The sequence below is a fragment of the Pseudopodoces humilis genome, chromosome 10 (genome assembly GCF_049639895.1).
Source record: "Pseudopodoces humilis isolate 2021_Gansu_Grassland_sample_001 chromosome 10, ASM4963989v1, whole genome shotgun sequence".
NCBI lineage: Eukaryota > Metazoa > Chordata > Aves > Passeriformes > Paridae > Pseudopodoces > Pseudopodoces humilis.
In genome coordinates, this window is record NC_142209.1 from 4,816,870 (window position 1) to 4,834,584 (window position 17,715).

Genomic DNA, 17,715 nt, shown 5'->3' on the forward strand with positions numbered 1-17,715 from the left:
TTCCTTGAGATGGAAAGCAAAATGTGTTTCTGTCAAAATTATGTGTTTTCTCATGCAGTGCAGGCTTTCAAAGATGAGCTATACCCAGGAACCATTAATGAAATTGAAAATACAGAAACTCCAGTAATTATGCACAACTCCCAGGTGGCCTCTTGTCAAAATTTCTTGATGAATTTACAGGGTGCATCCAACTTGGATTTGTACTTTAGCCCTTGGAAAGGCCATTACATACATAAGGGAAAACAATTCTCAAGTTTAACAAGCATGAACACACTTGCAAAAAAACCTTGCTAAATTTGACCTTATGTTTGTGTTATAAATGACTAATAGAGGGAAATGAGCTCATACTGGGAGAAAGATTGTGTCTACCAGTTTTATCTCTAACATCAAGTGGGAACAATGACTGCAGCTCCTCTTTCCTCCTTTTCCAGGGTAACTCTTAAGAGAGCTCTGATTGAAACCTTGATAAAGTCTACTAAAACCAGTCCTCATGGATTGCTTGTTCTCCTTAACATCACTGATAACATGTGTTTGCCTGCTCCTGAACACCTCTCTCTCTTTCAGCACCAAAATCCCAAATCCAGTCCTGACACACACTGTTCTCTGGACCAGTTGTTTTGTACCAGCACCTTTCAGCCCCCAGTTTTGGCAAAATGCCTCCTCAATCTTATGATGTCTGTCATCACCCAACTGAAAAATGACACCTCAGCTTCAACAAAAATGCATTTACAAGTATTAGTTTTGCAGAAAAGGGTTTATGGATAATTTATGCATAATTTTAGTTCCAGTAGGAACTGTGTCTAATGTCACTGCACATATTACTTTTTTGCCTGGCTATTCTGTTTCTTTATTATTTTTCTGCTTAATCTTTGCCTCAAAAAATGTATCATGAAAAACTGAAAAGCATTTTTCTCTGTGAAAACACTGATGTAGCTTTAACCTTAGTTGCCCTTCTAGGCTGGTGGTTAATTTCCCCTCTTCAAGCAAAGTACTTTTAATAGTGCATTTCTGCTAATTTTCTATTCCACCCTATTACATGATCTATCCACATTTTGAGTCTTTCTCCAAAAATCTTTTTGGCTGCTAATGGAATTATTCATTAGAAGGAACAACATTTTCCAAATTACTATCTAATAATGTGTGCCCAAATGCATATTTAAACATACACATTGTTGACCTGATTTCTTCCCCCAATACCTACACAATGAGGTAAAATGCTTTATCTAAAAAAAGAGAATCCAGCTCATTTTAAAACTTAGCAATTATTTTCATTGTATTCTCTTTAGTGTTCATGGAAGAACAAATATTTGAAAAAGCATAGTAGCCTCAAAGAAAAGTACAATTTTGAGAGATGATGCATACTTTTCACAATTTAGTCAGTAAAGTCATAAAAACACTTGAAATAAGTTAACTCTTCTGAATTACAGGAGAAGATAAGATTCATGGAATATCTATGAGCAAAATTTCAGTTATAATAAGATACTTGGGATATCTATGAACAAAATCTCAGTTGCTTTTAATCTGTTCTTTTTCACTAGCAATTTATGTGGAAACCTATGTCAAATTGCCTATAACCTTCTGTTTTGGTGGGGATAAATAAATTTAACTTGTATTTCAGAAAGGTTTATCTTCTTATTTGCGACAGAGGCTTGATCCTGTTGTAATGGGATACTAAAGCCAAATAGAGATGAGTGGAATGGATGGGCTTGCTCCAGGTACACACCTGCTGGAAACTGTTGGTAAAGACTGACAAAAATGCACAGATTTAAAAAAAACCCAACAAAACGAAAGGAACAAGTATTTGGAAAATCAATTTGATATGATCTTCCCTCTTCTTGTCACCCATGAAAACATTTGCATCATTTTGGCTTACAGATACTTGGCTTGCTCTGGACTTTCAGATATAACAGTGGAAGAATAGCAAGTAGCAGGTATTAAAACTTTCAGAAAAAGCATGTAAAGAATTTAGGGAAAATTCAAAGGTTCTAAAACCCCTTGATTTTATGTTCTGTAGAGTATGTCCTTTATCCCTGATTAGAAGAAAGCGTGTTGCTGAAGCACCTTGTGCAGGAGTTTTACAGAACAAACAGGGAAATCTGAGTTGATCACAAATATTCCAAATAAATATTCAAATAAAAATAAAAATTCTACATAGTTTGTTTGCTTCTGAGACATGCCCTGTATCAGAGGCACATTTGATTGAATCAAGAAGTTGGGTATAAGGTTCAGTGGAAGTGTGTGCTGGTAAAAGAAACATTTGTCATTCCAGAATGACTTGTAAGTCAAGATGCCAATCATTAGAGGATAACAGATGTCTTCAGTTGTCTGCTGGCTCTTTATTTGAAATTTACTGTACTCCAGAGATAGCCAGGAATACCAAAAGATAGCACTTCTTTATTGTGATGAACAATGCAGATTTGCCCTAGTGAGCAGTTAGAGAACAAGAATGACCCAAAAAATAAGATTAGCAGAACTGAAAAGGACATGTCACATTCTCAGCAGTACAAATCCAACCGGAGGAACCACTTTGCTTACAAGCCTTTTATCTGCCGTGCCAAGGGCAGCAACAGTCTGGGTAAACAAAATTATTTGGTAAAGTTAAAAGCAGATGTAAAAAGACTAAAACAACTGAGAAAAAAGGAGAAAAAATTAAAAATTTTAACAAACACAACCAACCAACCAACTGAAACAAAACCAAAACAAACCAAAACCAAACCAAAATCAAAACCAAAACAACCCAGGAACTTAACTGTACCTTAGACCATCTAATGAATATGGACTAAAATCGGAATACTGAAAACTAGGCTTAGATGGAGAAACCAATGACAGAATGTAATATTTTCCTTATCATATGCATCTTATTCTTAAAACTAGTAATTTGTACAAGGACTTATGACATGAATTGCATGAGAATAACTGAAACAAGAGCATTGAAGCACTACTTCCACTCCCTCTTTAGCTTCCAGATCACTGAAGATATTTTGGATATGTCTATAGCATAATCCTGGCCAGTGTTTGTCAGGATTTTATATGAAAATGTTTTCTGTGTTAATTTTGTATTGTAACAGCTAACTTTTCAAGATACTCAGAATTATACAGCAGAATAGGAATATTACATATAAAATTCTTCCAACTATATGTGGATGTGGTCGAGACGAAAATCCCTATTAGGCAGTTAGCACAAAATTCTGTCCAACACCTAGGATGTTACAGGAAAATTAATGCTTCAAAAAGCATTTATCATTATGTTTGTAATTCACAGAATAATGAACAAAAACCTGTTCTGTGCCTGGTTCCCAGCTGACAGTGTGCAAATACCACTCAATACCAGAGACAAAATTTTCTTCTGATATACATTATTTCCACGTTCATAAACTTGTGTTGTCTTAATCACAAGGTTGTAAATTAGTAATATTGATAACAGTAGTAAGCTTTCTCAACTCATTTCTGAAGCATAACAATATATTTTATGTTTACACCCTATCGCACTGTATTAGGAACAGTGAAGTGATGACACAAACTCTCTAGCCTTAGTTGCAAAAGACAGCACTTTTTATTCTTCCAGATCTTCTTTTATAGACAGTTCTGAGCAGGTCCGACAGGTCTGAGCAGGTAAAGCTTTCATTGGCCATCAAACTAACACATCACCATCACTGGACAGTTAGGAACATCACCCCTTGACTGTTGCTTGCAAGTAAACAACAAGGAGACAAGCAACACCCGCAAAGGTTGTTTTCCTTCTCTTAATGATTGTTTGGATTCCTCCTTATTTCTCAGGCCATACTTTGTCAGGCTAGTGTGAGAAAGTTATGTGACTTAGTTTCACACAGACACTGTGCTACCTGCCTGATTTCCTGCATTCAGCATCCATAATACCCAACTTTAAAATCATTCCCAAAATGCTGTACGGGCCAACAAAAAGAATGTAAGGAACAAAGTAAAATTAAACTTTCAAGAAATGTTCCACATTTCAGATATTATTATAAGAAAGATTATCCAACTAAGAACATATTTTTAAATTTAAAAAAACCCAACAACAACTTTAAAAAAAAAGCAAAAGTACATCTTGGTACTAATTTTATACAAAACATAGGCAGCCAAGATTTGGCATGAGTCAAAATCTTTTGAATATGAAAAAATCTTCTGAGTCTGAACTTTTCAGCTGAGGGCTTACTAAGTGAGAGATCAAAATCAACAAACTTGATCCTATGGGCCTGTCGAGGTTTTAAAGCAGTACCTAAAATATCACTAGAAAACTTATTTCTTGCTGTGAGATATGGATTAGAACAAGAGCAAAACAGGCTTAAAACTTAAAAAGAACAAAGACAGTTTATTAACAAAAACTACAAGAATAAGAACACCAGAATAAAACTTCCAGAAAACCTTTTTTTCCCCCAATACCCAACCATTCCCTTGTTCACATGACAACATAGAGACAAAAAAACTTCGGTGGTTAAAACAGTCCCAATTCTTGCTATAGTCCTTTCATCAGTCTTTGTAGAGAAAAAGAAGTCTTCTGCTAATCTATGGAGTTTTTCACAAGAAAACTATTTCCTTTATAGCTTTCTATTTCTCTGATGCCAGCTGCCCGGAAATTCTGCCATCAGTTCTCTCCTCCCATTTCACATCATTCTGAGGTGTGTTATGGGTCAATGAGTTTAGGGACGTAATTTTTAAGGATGAGTTATTCAAAGGCAAAAGTTCTCTTCATCTGTTTTTGTGAACCTCTCTGGAAACAGAAGTTTTCTCTTTGCCTCAAGCGGCCCCAAATCTTCAACTATTACTTCTCCCCTCTCTGTTCCAGCATCTCACAGGATCACAACCACTTCACCATTTGCTGAAAATCCACACTTCCTCCCAATATACTCTGTCATGAATTAAAGGAGTCTTTTTCAGAACACTATTGTCCATCTCCATAGCTTTAACAGAAAAATATTTCAGCTTATTAAAGCATCTCCTTATTTTCTCTTCCCCCTCTAAAACTTAAGTCTTTTCTTCACTATCTTTGATGGTTTTATGGTGTCTCTTTATATGTTGATCACTCCCTCTCTCTCTTCCCCTCTCTCTGGGAAAAAAAGGATTAATCTGCAAGTCTCATCCAGGTAGTAAAAGAATTAAAGTCTTGCTCAAGCTGCAGATGTTCATGGTGTCAGGTTTCAGTTCAGCGGCAGAAACTGCAAACTGAGTCAGGCCGGCCGGCTCCGCTTTTCTCCCCCGCCACCCTCCGCGGCCTTGTCCGGCCTGGAGGTGGGGCAGGGGGTGGGGAGGGGCTGAGCCAGAGGCTGTTACCTCTTCAGAAGCTGTAAACCAAAGAGAGCCAGAAATTCTCAGGCTTACATCTTAAAGTAGGTGTTCACAGGTTGATCTCACTTTTCAATGGTCAAAACCACTGTCAGTTCTCAGAAATAGTTAGTTATTGGCTAGGAGAAAAAACTCCCATCAGCCTCCAGCAGTTTCAACCTCCTTAGCTCTCAAAGCCAGCCTTAAAGGTGCAGAACTTAATATACAACATAAACCAGGCATTTGGGAATACAAGTATCATAAAGTCACTCCAGGACAGGGCCCATTGATTGCACCAAGTTTGTTAAAATAGCCAAGAAATTTGGTTTTGCTACTCATCAAGATTGCACCTTTTCTGTGAATATAGCTTAGTTTAGCTCTCCAATACAAATACTGCAAAAGCACTGAAATATTTCTGGAAGTTTCAAATGCCCGAACACTCAAAAACTAAAGTGGCTTTGGCCACCTGAGGCTCTAGCATAGTCAAGGATCTGCAACTCACATTGCAAGTATTAAATCCCCACCTATCATAATGTTCTTCAGCTCAAAATATCTTCCTTCTAGCTAGATAAAAATGGATGACATCTTTTGTTTGATCGAGGAACGAGCCCCACTTGGATCCATAATGTACTTATCTATGGATGCTAGCTTTGGAGCAGGCTGCAGGCCCCATGGCCTCTCAGTCCTGCCTGAGAAGCTGGCCTGGGAAATTCACAGGAGGATTTCAAAACAATCCTCAGAAACAGAAAACAACTGCCAGGTGCTGTTTGTCTGTCCTCTTGTTTTCCTTGCAGGAGAAAGTCAGGGGGTGGTGAACCCCACTGACCAATGATGGTGATGTAGTGATTTACTAACCAATAAGAGTTTCCTTTCTGTACTTTCCACGAACTAATCTATATAACAAGCCTAGAACAATAAGCTAGAAGATTTCTCCTGTTGTGACTCCCTTGAGAGTCCGTGTCGTTCTTTCCCGCCGTTCCTAATTAGAACAACACTTATCTGATGAAAATGGGAATAAAAATTCTGTGTCATTCACAAACCAAACATATATGAGTTGATGCTTTATGTCAATAAAATTTTACAACACAAATTATGGCACAAATTTCAGTACTTTTGAGGCTAGAGTTCTCACTGATATAAACTCTAAGTCATGACAATGCTCGTGGGCAAAGGAAAGTAAACAGCATTCTCTGCCATGATGAGTTTAATCCACCAGCTGCATCATATTTAAATAATTTCTTATATGTGATAAATCACACTAAATAACCTCCAGTGAGGTAGTCTGTCTTCTGTGGAGAGCAGGTATCCTGGTCCTCGTGAATTTACCATTTCTCACGGCAGATTTTGCATCTTTGATAGAGGCATCTGTTAGAAAATTTTATTGACAGGTTTTGGTTTACTGTTGTGATTATCCGTCAAGGAAAACAGTCACATTTTCAGCAGACTAAGCATTGTAGACAATAAAATATACATATTTATGTAAATGTTTGCATCATCTGCTCTATTACTAGAGCAGCTGCTGATGAAAATTTTTTCATTTTCGGGTAATTAGAAAACATTTCTTTCTCTATCCATATTCTCAGGAAGCACTATCATTAACTGTTCCAAATTACTGTTTTATACAGATTTCAGGGAAAAATGACATCCAAGTAAAAGCTACAAGACATGACAATTACAAACAATTCTTCAATCACAAACCCCAAAAGCTAGTCCGGCCAAAGTACAGGAGCAGGAATTCTATTTCTCTGACTTTTTATTTCCATCCCTACAGTCATTTGCAACAATTGGTTCATGATCAAAATCAAAAGTCCTGTCATGCTGAAATCTTTGCATTTTAAGTATATGTAATTATATTTGAATATATGAAATATTTAATTGCTCTCAAGCTGCCGAACAAAATCATATTAAAGAACTTTTGCAGACCACTGGAAAAACAATACTTAATTCACTGAAGCTTATTTTTTTTTTTGTAAAAATGGTTTAACTGTATCAGGTATGACTAAATTTCCACAAGAATAGCTAAATACTCTGTGTATTTTCACTAAAGGCAGGGGCTGCAATATTAAAGGACATAACTATTTTCAACTGGATTTTCTTGATGCTGTTCATTGTTTTGCGCCACTTAATGGAACTCCTGGGTTTCATGACATCACTAAGAAATGCTGTTCTCATAAGTTTGTTTCTGCTCAGGTATTGACTCAGGATCAACAGAATAATTTAGAATTTAGATCTGAATATAGATTAGAATAGGCATAGCTGTGAGCCAGGGATATTTTTGCCAGGTTCACGTTATTTCTATAAAGAGGAACATTTACTGGAAATAACTAGAAAAATGGTCAGTAAAGTTGACAAAATAAAAAAAAAAAAGGTGACTGAATGGTGAACAGGACCACAATTTATAAAATATCCATAGTAGATGAATTCAGGAAGCAGATTAATTTAAGAGACAGATGTTCTGCTAGGAGGCCTAGGGCAACAAGCTTCCAATAATAGAATTAACAACATGGCAAACTGTGCTAACTAGTGTGTTAGACTATATGAATACTTTTTTTTTTTCCCCCAAACCTATAAATACAATCTCCTGCAAAGAAAAGGGATAGCTATGCTTAAAATGGAGCTATAATGCAAAACGTGTTCCATAAAAGATTCCAAATTCTAAATTTCCTGTCTCATTTCTGATAACATATTTCACTAGATTCTAATACTGTGGTTCATACTAACACAGTTGATTGAAGCAGAAAAACTTACCATGGCATTAATTATAGAAAATCTCTCTGCTGAAGAGTATGCAAGCCAAAATATGTACTTAATTAAACAGATGGGTGTTAAAGCACAAATGTAATAGTTTTGATGAATTTACAGAAAAGTAAATCAGAATATTTTACAACACATCACAACTAGAAGTGATACAAGGGTGTGATTAATTTTTCTTTCCCTGAAGCTAAATTTGGCTGCTGGTTCCACCTGCTCCTTGTATTCCCTGGAGTTTCAGAGAATACAAACTCCTGTATTCTCCACAGAAAAACCCAAACCAAATAGCCATAGAACTATTTTTACATATGCCATCCAGGAGGAAATTCTGCCCCAATGTTCTTATAGTTAATTATTAAAACCTTAATTCTTTTTTATCTTATTATCCTTTTGTCCTTATTATTTCTTTTATCCTTATTATTAAGATATTATTTTAATTATATTTTTAAATACCCAGTTTTACAGCAGCAAAATATGTTTGCCCTTGAATTCAAAGCATGTTTTTTGCATAGAAAAGAGAACAAATGGAAAATTTAATTAATAAGAAAAGCTGGGATTTTTTTTTAATCTGTTTGTTTAAAGTTGCTGTGATTAAAAGGAGAGAGGGATTTTAATTTTATCCCAGGACCTATTGAGCAAATGAGACTACATTATGTACTAAAGTTTTTTAGTTATGCCTTTCCTTGCACTACTAATTGCTTTTGCTGCTTGCAAATCTGCTCTATCAAGACCTGTCAGTGAAATGCAGCCTATGGATCCCTGTGCTGCAGCTGACAGACAACCATTCTTTGCCAGAGTTGTGCAGTATTTTCTCAGGAACACTATTAATATGCAAATTTAGAGAGTCCAGTTCACCACTACCATCTTTTTGCTTTGACTGGCTCTTACATTTAAAATTTTCAAGATCTGTCCAGCAACAAAGACATATCTCAACTTTTCATTTCTTGTTAAATGAGCAATAAATTTCAAGGTCAAACCCAGAGTGTTGTAATTACCTCATTAACTGAAAGTATTCTCAAGTTATCATTTTAATAGTATCAAAGAGAAGAAAGGCTGTGACCCATAAGAGTGAGTGGTTCTGGTTCACATTTTGGCTTTAGCTAAATAAATAACTCAGACTGAAAGCTCTAAATGCTTAATCTCAATCACAAACCAGCAGTTTATCTCTAATAATAAATCAATTCTGTTACTTGATCAGACTTCATTCAACGCATCCATAAAAGCTGATTGACTTGATGGATTTGGGGAAAATTTCCTCAAATAATATTCACCATAGAGACTTGGCACTCTCTTATATGGCATTTAATCCTCATAACGCAGCAGCACAGCTCACCATTTATATGTACTAATGACTGTTTAATTCAGTGCAATTTATTTGAAGTTATACTTTTTTAAAAAATTAGTAACACATTTTTTTTCATCTCTCTGTTATAATTGTGGTCCTGCAGGCAGCACAGCCATTTATGAGCTGATCCCTTCAGAGCACCTTGGCTCTCTGAGGGCCCAAAGCCAGCATCACATGGAAAGGCTCTCCCAGCTTTCTGGTGCCTTGATACTCAGGAGAAAGTTGTAAACATTTTGGTTATTGTAATCATGATCAAAATAATACAAATCAGTCTCTTCAATATTCACAGATCAAATCATGGACCCCTGCGACCCCTCTCCACTGTCCTCTAAGAGCCCTACACTGCAGCATCCTCTTTCTGAGCTGTGCTGGGCATTCCTTGGACAGAGCTTGGCCAAGGGGCTGGTCGGAGGCCCTCTTGGCCCTTCACATGGGTGTTGCAGTGTTTGGGCTCAAGGTGGAGCATGGAATGAAAGGCTCACTACTCCAGCACCAGAAAGAGGTCCTGTGATAAATATTCCTAGATTGCTCAGGTACTGTTTCATGATAATTTTACCAGACAAATGTACATTGATTCAACAGTGTTTAGTGCAGCTAAGAACTCCTGGTAGTGCATGAATGTAATGTTTCAGATGAGATGACAGAGCATGTACTTTCCCCATTTAGTTTATTTATTCCCTCGTTTCATGAGTCACTGTGAGTTATTTTCTGTATTTATAATAACCTCAGTTAACAAACCATCTGAAATAATCATACCATTTGAAAAACAGAAAAGTTGAAATCTCTGCTTTTCTTACTATTTGCATATTGCAAAACATGAGGTGTTTATTACTGTGCTTATCTCTTTTTATGACATATGGGAAGAGCCAATAACAGCACTGTAACATCAGAAATCATTTGAGCCCGGCACTTAAATTGGATTTTAACATCTACAAATCTTGAACAGTTAATATTAAGGACACATAAATCCCATAAAACTTCATTTAGATGTGAAGCTACTGAGTTCACAAAATCCATTATGAACCTTAATAGTGATGTACTGTTCTGTTGCACCAGATTGACTAATCCAGGCTGGGGTGTGTTTTCATCACTGTGGCTTGCTGGATTTAAATAAACCATGCTAGAGATGTTCTAATGTGCACAGCTCTGCTCATAAAACCCCAGGCTGCAACAGAAAATAGTTGTTAAAAAGATTGTAAAGAGCAATTTATCAACTCAGTACTGAATTATTAGTCACTATTGCTGTCTGGAATTTATTTCATAATTAAGAAGAGCTTATACATCTGCTTTATTATAATCAGAGAGTAAAATACTGGAAGGTCTTCCAAACAGAAATGGAATCAACAATTACATCTAAGATCCAGAGAAAATATCTGTTCTACAATAAAAAGGAAAAATATAACTAAGAAATTGCCTATGGAAAATCATAGAAGCAAATGTTTTTTATTACAGCAGATTTACAAAAGGAATAAATGCCTCTAGTCCTCTGTATTACCCACTTCAGACTGGGGTCAAGTTTTCCCCTACAATATTTGTAGGGATAGTTCAGTGCCAAGAAACAGAAACACAAGCTGACCATAATTTTCCTCAGCCTTCTAACAGTTCATTTTATTCTACTGCATTAAATGAGTTAATGCCTTTTCCAAATACTAGCAAGAAAATATGAAGCAATCAAAGAGAAGTCTCTCAGGCAATGTTTTGCATGCTTCTGATGCTCCTCACGTAATTCCTTGTGAAAAAGGCACTGTGACACTGTCTGACCCTTTGCCTGTCCCAGGAAACCACGTTCTGCTCCCTGTACAGAGGAAAGGCATCACAGCTGCTGCAACAAGAGAGCCAGTCTAAGCCTTGTGACTGCAAATGAGCATGATTTGCTCCTTATTGACTGCTTCATAAAAGTCAGTGATTGCACTGGATATGTCAATTACTGTAAATTAATGGCGTTCTACAGCCTGTTGCCACTCTTACCCTCTTTGATCTGGGGATTCTTAACAATCCCAAATAATAATTAAACATTTATCTGTGGAATAGTAGTTTCTATGGGAGTCAGTCACAATCTAGCCTCTGAGGAGGGAGATGCAATCATGAGACATTACTCACTAGGCAACAGTCATGATTTGGTAAACATTACAGCAAACTGATATTTAGAATAGGACTATTTCCCTTACTTGAGGCAGAACTATGTCTCTAACATATACACATATATATATACATGTGTATATGTCTCTAACATATACACAATCTCCTCAATGGAACCATGGAATATGAAGAAATTAAGCCAATTCAGATTTTTCAGACATATGGAATAAAGTAACCTACAATTAACTTCATATTCCTTCAGTTTTGCATCACTCTTTCAAGGATCTATAAAAACGATCTCTCTTGTCATTAACAGTCTGCCTTGCCAATACTTTTCAATACTTCTATGCCTTCCCACTCTTAACTTTATACTTCAACATATCATCTTCCCATCTTTCTAAAATTCCATCCCAGGCTGCATTTTTTTTTTGTCCAAACAACATTACAGATATTTCTTTTAATGCAAGCCTGAACAGTCAAATGTAAAAATAAGTTTTAATAATCAAAGACTAAGCATGAGATGGTAATTTCTCAAAATAGGGTTTCCTATATTCATTCTGAGCTAGAATTTTTTTGCTTACATGGGCATTCTGGACATAAAATGTATAGAGATATCTGCATATGATGAGAGTGGTAGTGGTGACAGCCCACCTCAAATAGTCAGGAATCTTTATGTTAGCTAGTATTAAAATACCTAATTGTTCAAGTATGGAAGTTTGTAACCTTATAGATGCTAGAAGATAAGTTCATCATTATCATCTTTTAATAACACAGTTTGATTTTTGTTCATAAACAAATGGACAAAGACAGTATTACATTGCTGAGCACTCATTCATCCTGAAGTTCGGTGCAGTCCTCAACTCCTACACTTACATTAAAAATAGGTAGTTACTAATAAAGCGTCAGATGTTCCCTAATGGAAGCTTAGCCAGAAGCAGAGAGTGACCTTAACACAGGCCATACCCACTCCAGTGGCTTGGGCAGCACAAGCAGAAGCAAATGGATCCACCACCAGATCTCCTTCCCACTCCTCAGCAGGCACTGGGGTTAGGCAACATTCTGGAGTAGTCATGGACTAATGGCAGTGTCAGAGATGAGGTGTTCTGAAGATGATCAAAGAGCAAAGAAAAGAAGAATTCAGTACCAGCAAGATGTTTTCAGCTGAGTAAGCAGGGTAATATTTTTATTATCCTGTAAAATTTCTGTGTTTCAAAATATCACCCGGTAAAGTAGAGAGGTACCAGCACTTTGCACATCATTTCTATAAAGTTGTGTTCTTACTCTAGCATAGCTCCCACTGATTCACTGCCAGATGAAAGATAAACACTAATATCATAGCACAAAATATATGTTATTTTCAACACCAGAAGCAGCATATAGATCTAAAAATATGAAAAACAAAAAGCTAATTTTTCCTTTCTCATGGTAGCAAATGATCCAAGAGAAAACTAAATTTATAACCGTCACAAAACCTCTGAGATGACCTTTAGAACAACTTCCCATCCCAAAGTATTCCTTGGGAGCCATCAGTCCAGAGCAGCATGGGGGATTGTCTCTGCTGGAGTGTGGCTCTCCTGCTGCCAAGCCTCGTCCCTGCAATTCCTGGCCAACACTTTGTTCTTGTTCTGTGGCTCCTAAACCAGCAGTTTTGACCTCAAGGGAGATCACAGCAGTTAAAATAGGGTCAATAAGCCAAATAATCCTGTATTTCACAGTTAGTAGTATAGAACTGCTGCTCTACTTCTCCTTTTTATTCACCTACTAATATTCAGGGACCAGGACATCACAGCATTTATTCAGGATATTTAGAGATGGACTGTTTCAGATCCATCTTCAGTAAACTTACAAGAAATTCCTTCCCCAATATGCCATTTGCTAAAACAAACCAACAAAGGACCTCAGAGGGTTTGGTATGAAGATTATTTAATTTGAAAGAGGAAGAACTAAAAAATTATTGGCATTATTGTTGGATATATATATCTTTTGTTTTCAAAATTAAGCTGTCCAAGTAATCATTTTTGTTTACATTTATGTCTCTAATGCTTACCAAAAATTTAATTAGAAGCATGTCTTACACACTTAGGATTATGAAGCTTAAGTTTTCTTCAACTTAAAAATTAAAATGTAGGGAGGAAAAATGATAATTTGAAATTGTGATGTAATTCAAGTTGGGTTTTTTTTAAATCAATTACACTAGTGAAGAATGGCATCAATTATAGGTATACTTCTTTTACCTACCTACATTAGCTCTTTTCCTTTTCTTTGTATTTAATTAAATCTAAGCCAGTCAATGTAAAATCTTGGTGAATTCTTTCAGCAAAAATCCTGCTCACTGTCTGTTAGAAAGTACATGTCTACAGTGGGGTGTAATAACCTGGGTCTGCACTTTGCTGCACACCTGCCTCTTCTTGCTCTCTCTTTCCTCTCTTGTTCTGATTCTGCACTACCAAGCCACCTACTCCACTTAAACTCTGAAGTGTTTCCATTAATTTCGCTGCATTAAATGTATATATGAAATTCATGTATCCAAATGTGGACACTTGGAAATATAATGAAGTGACTTACTGAGGACTGAGGATGGGTACAGATCTGGGCCCATTTTTTCAGCAATTACTTATTCCCCCTCAGGCAGAGATCCTTAACCCTTTCTTAGCATAAAACAACTCCCATTGTTCAAAAAACAGATGCAGAGGGCGTAGTTTTGATTTTGTGACTGCAATTCTGTTCAGATTTTTTAATCCTGTTCACAATGATGCCTCAGGAGTATCAGACATGCAGATAAAGAATTCCTAAACTGGGAATCTCAAGGGGCTTTTTCTTCTGAGGTCATGATAAAACCACCACTGGCTTCAGAGATTCAGAATGAAGCTTTTAATTTAGAGTTCAATTAACTTAAGCTCTCTAAAGGAAAAACTTCAGAAAAATGACAGCCTCTCAGTCACTGAAAGAAACCAGTGCAGCAATTACTCATTACTGGCTTAATGGATACATATTAAGCAATCAGATATTTAATCCGGGACTGCTGAGAACTGATGAGGAAGAGTCCCTACAGAAATATACATAGCCCAGGCTCACAGACAGTGATGAAAAGCTGGCTGCAAAGCAACAGGGAGTGAATAGCTGAAGACACTTGCAACTCCTGTTTATAGCAATTTTGAAATAATTTTTCTTTCTGTTGTTGTAGAGGAAGAGTCTCAAGAGTATTTTTTCCCTTGATTGTGAAAAGAATTTGTCCACAGCTATGAATATTTGCTCACAGAGAAATAAATGGATGCCATGCTCAAAAAATAAGAACTAAAGATAGGCTTTTAAAACGTAGATTTGTGTTGCTCAATGTAAAGCAGATATGACACAAACCCAGTCATGTGAAAGAAACATTTCTGAGACCACCCACCTGGTGACTTGTTTTTGGAACAATGAAACCCAAGCTGAAGCTTGTTGTGTCTTTGAAAAGAGACTTCACTCCTGTCTCTCCCAGATACTGCTGCAGCTCTCTGTGATTAAGCATTTTTACTGAATCTCAGTACTCTCAACCCTTCAGAGTGACCATAAATAGCTCTTGATCAATCCCAGGATCAATCTCAAACCTTGTCTTTTTGTTTTTCTTTCCCCACCAGAGTGGTGCTGGCAGTTAATACCTCATTCCAGTTTTCAAAGATGTAAATACAAAGTGCATGGAGTGAGACGGAGCTCCTGAAATCTGAAATGAGGAGATTTAACCAGAGAATTCTCAGTTATGAAGAACTGGCATTTTGACCTTAATTATCCAGCACAAGTCACCACCATGCCAGTGGATCTCATTATTGAGTAATCTGAGCCTTGAATGGGGATAGATCTCTGCATCTGAAAGAGAAAACAACCTGATGTGATTAAGAGTGATTTGGTTGTGAGATATAATGGTGCAGCATTTTTTAAAAGTTATTCCAATTCTATTAAGTGATGAGCTCCTTAATTCTAGCAAGAATGAGAGATGTAAAAATAGCAACTGAATGTGTAAAAGATAGATTGTCAGAGCCTTCTTCAGGAAGCATATTTATTCACTGTTACAAAGGAAAATCTATTTTTGTTGTGGAAGTTAGCAGCAATAAACTATGACCAGACAGATGAAAGTATTAAAGTCCCTATTCTCAAACATGCCTGGCAGAAACATGTTTTGTCTTTCCCAGTGATGCTGCATCTATCAACTTCCACAACAATTTTTCTTCACAGATTCCATTTGCTATGCTTTTCATGGACAGAGCAGCCTGTTCCAAAAGAGTCCACAATTTATTCCAGAAAACTTTATTTTTTTTTTTTCCCTCTGTGTTGGTATGACTGATCTTTCTTCCGAAGATTTTCCATGAGACCAAGTTACACAAATTGCTATTCAAATTACAACAAATGTCAGAAATGGGCCTGAATATTAATCATAATTGGGTCTTACAGGCATCATTTTAAAACTGAAAAGATTAAAGAAATTAACAGAAAAATGCTATGTATTTTCTGAGGACTGCTTCATTACTTGTTTTTTTTGCATTTTACATGCTTATTTTGCCCTTTTCTGATTTATCAGTGCAGTTCTCCTAAGAGAGAAATGCTACATGGCCTGTTGAAGTTTTGCTTTAATGACCAAACTTTATAGGGCTCTATTCCAGTAACAAGAATCTCTGGAAGAATCACCAAGGGTAAACTCCAAGAATTGCACATATGAAAAATCAAAACAGCAGAAAGATACAGCACCTGAGGAAAGAAATATGCTTATTTTTGTCTACTTTCTTAGTTTTGTAGGGTCCTGGAGATCTTTAAATCAATTTTCCCATCTTTCTTCTCCTTTAGTCAATTTTTATTTGACCTTCACACCATAGTTCCACTATCCCAAAGTTTTCCATCTGACACTGAAACATAGTAAATATCCTTCTGCCAGCACAACTCTCTGAATTCAAATACATGCATTCTGCAGGTGACAAAAGGGGGATAAATGGATTGATCCTACCACAGAATCCATTGAACATTACAGATTTCTCTTTATTTAGGTATTATGTGCATATTGGGACTGACTGATGAAGATGGAAAGCAGAGACTTAATTTACATACAATTTGTGTTTCTTTCCAGGCTGGTACAAATTTAATCACACCAATTCTTGGAAAGCATTTTTCATGCTCAAATGTTACATGCTGAGAAATTATGGGCTAGGAAAATCATACAGCACAAACTTTATAAGGCAAGTGGTTATGCACCCAAATTAAACCCGGGTTGTTTGCTTAAGGGACAGAAGTAGCATTTTAGCTAAAGCCTTTATTTGAAACATAAATTAAACAAATAAATTCACAGAACCTCTCCAGGTCAACACTGAAGAAAAAAATTTAATCCTAAACCACTTATAAAGCCACTATTTGCTCTTAACTTACATGCTGCTAAGGCTACAGACAAAGTACAGAATTTTATAAACTAACATGAGATATTGTTTCTGCTTTTAAAAACAATAAACAGCATTTTGGCTTCTAGTTTTAATTAAAATCCACATTTATAGAAATATTCTGAGCAATTTATGCTATTTTTTCTAGCTGTCCATCTCAAACCATACCTTATTTCTATTCCAAAGGAAGTCATGGCCATACCAAGTAGATGATCTGTCTAATGTGTGGCTAAAATTTTATACAACTAAACACTTAAGTATTACCCATACAATTATGCAGAAACATAAAATTTATTGAGGTTTTGTCTCTACTGCATAATATTGAAAAAATCAAGAGCATCTTCTTCCCAGCAATGTGTTCCTCTTATATGGCATCAGTCTATTGCCTGGATGATAATAAAAATAAAAATAAAAATAAAAATAAAAATAAAAATAAAAATAAAAATAAAAATAAAAATAAAAATAAAAATAAAAATAAAAATAAAAATAAAGGGGGAAAAATATTATAAAGTATTTCTAATCCCTTGTTCAATTATTTCATATTGTAACATGCACTGTAATTTGAGAAATAGATTTGTTCCTGAAAAAATGACTGAACTTGCATTTTTATTTATCTAACAGTAAAACTATCTTGAAAACCTTCAGTGATTTTAGTTATGTTTGCTTTACACCATTCACAGGATAAGACAATTTTATGAATTAGTTTGTAAGTAATGGAAAAACAGCTGTTCAAGCACCTGATAAAGGCAATTCTGATCAAAACTCTCCTTTCTGATGTAAATAAAATTCAATGCACCTGCTTTGTAATTCCCTAGTTCAATGAAGTATTTCTTTTTAGACAGAGAAAAAGTAGTTATTGAGATA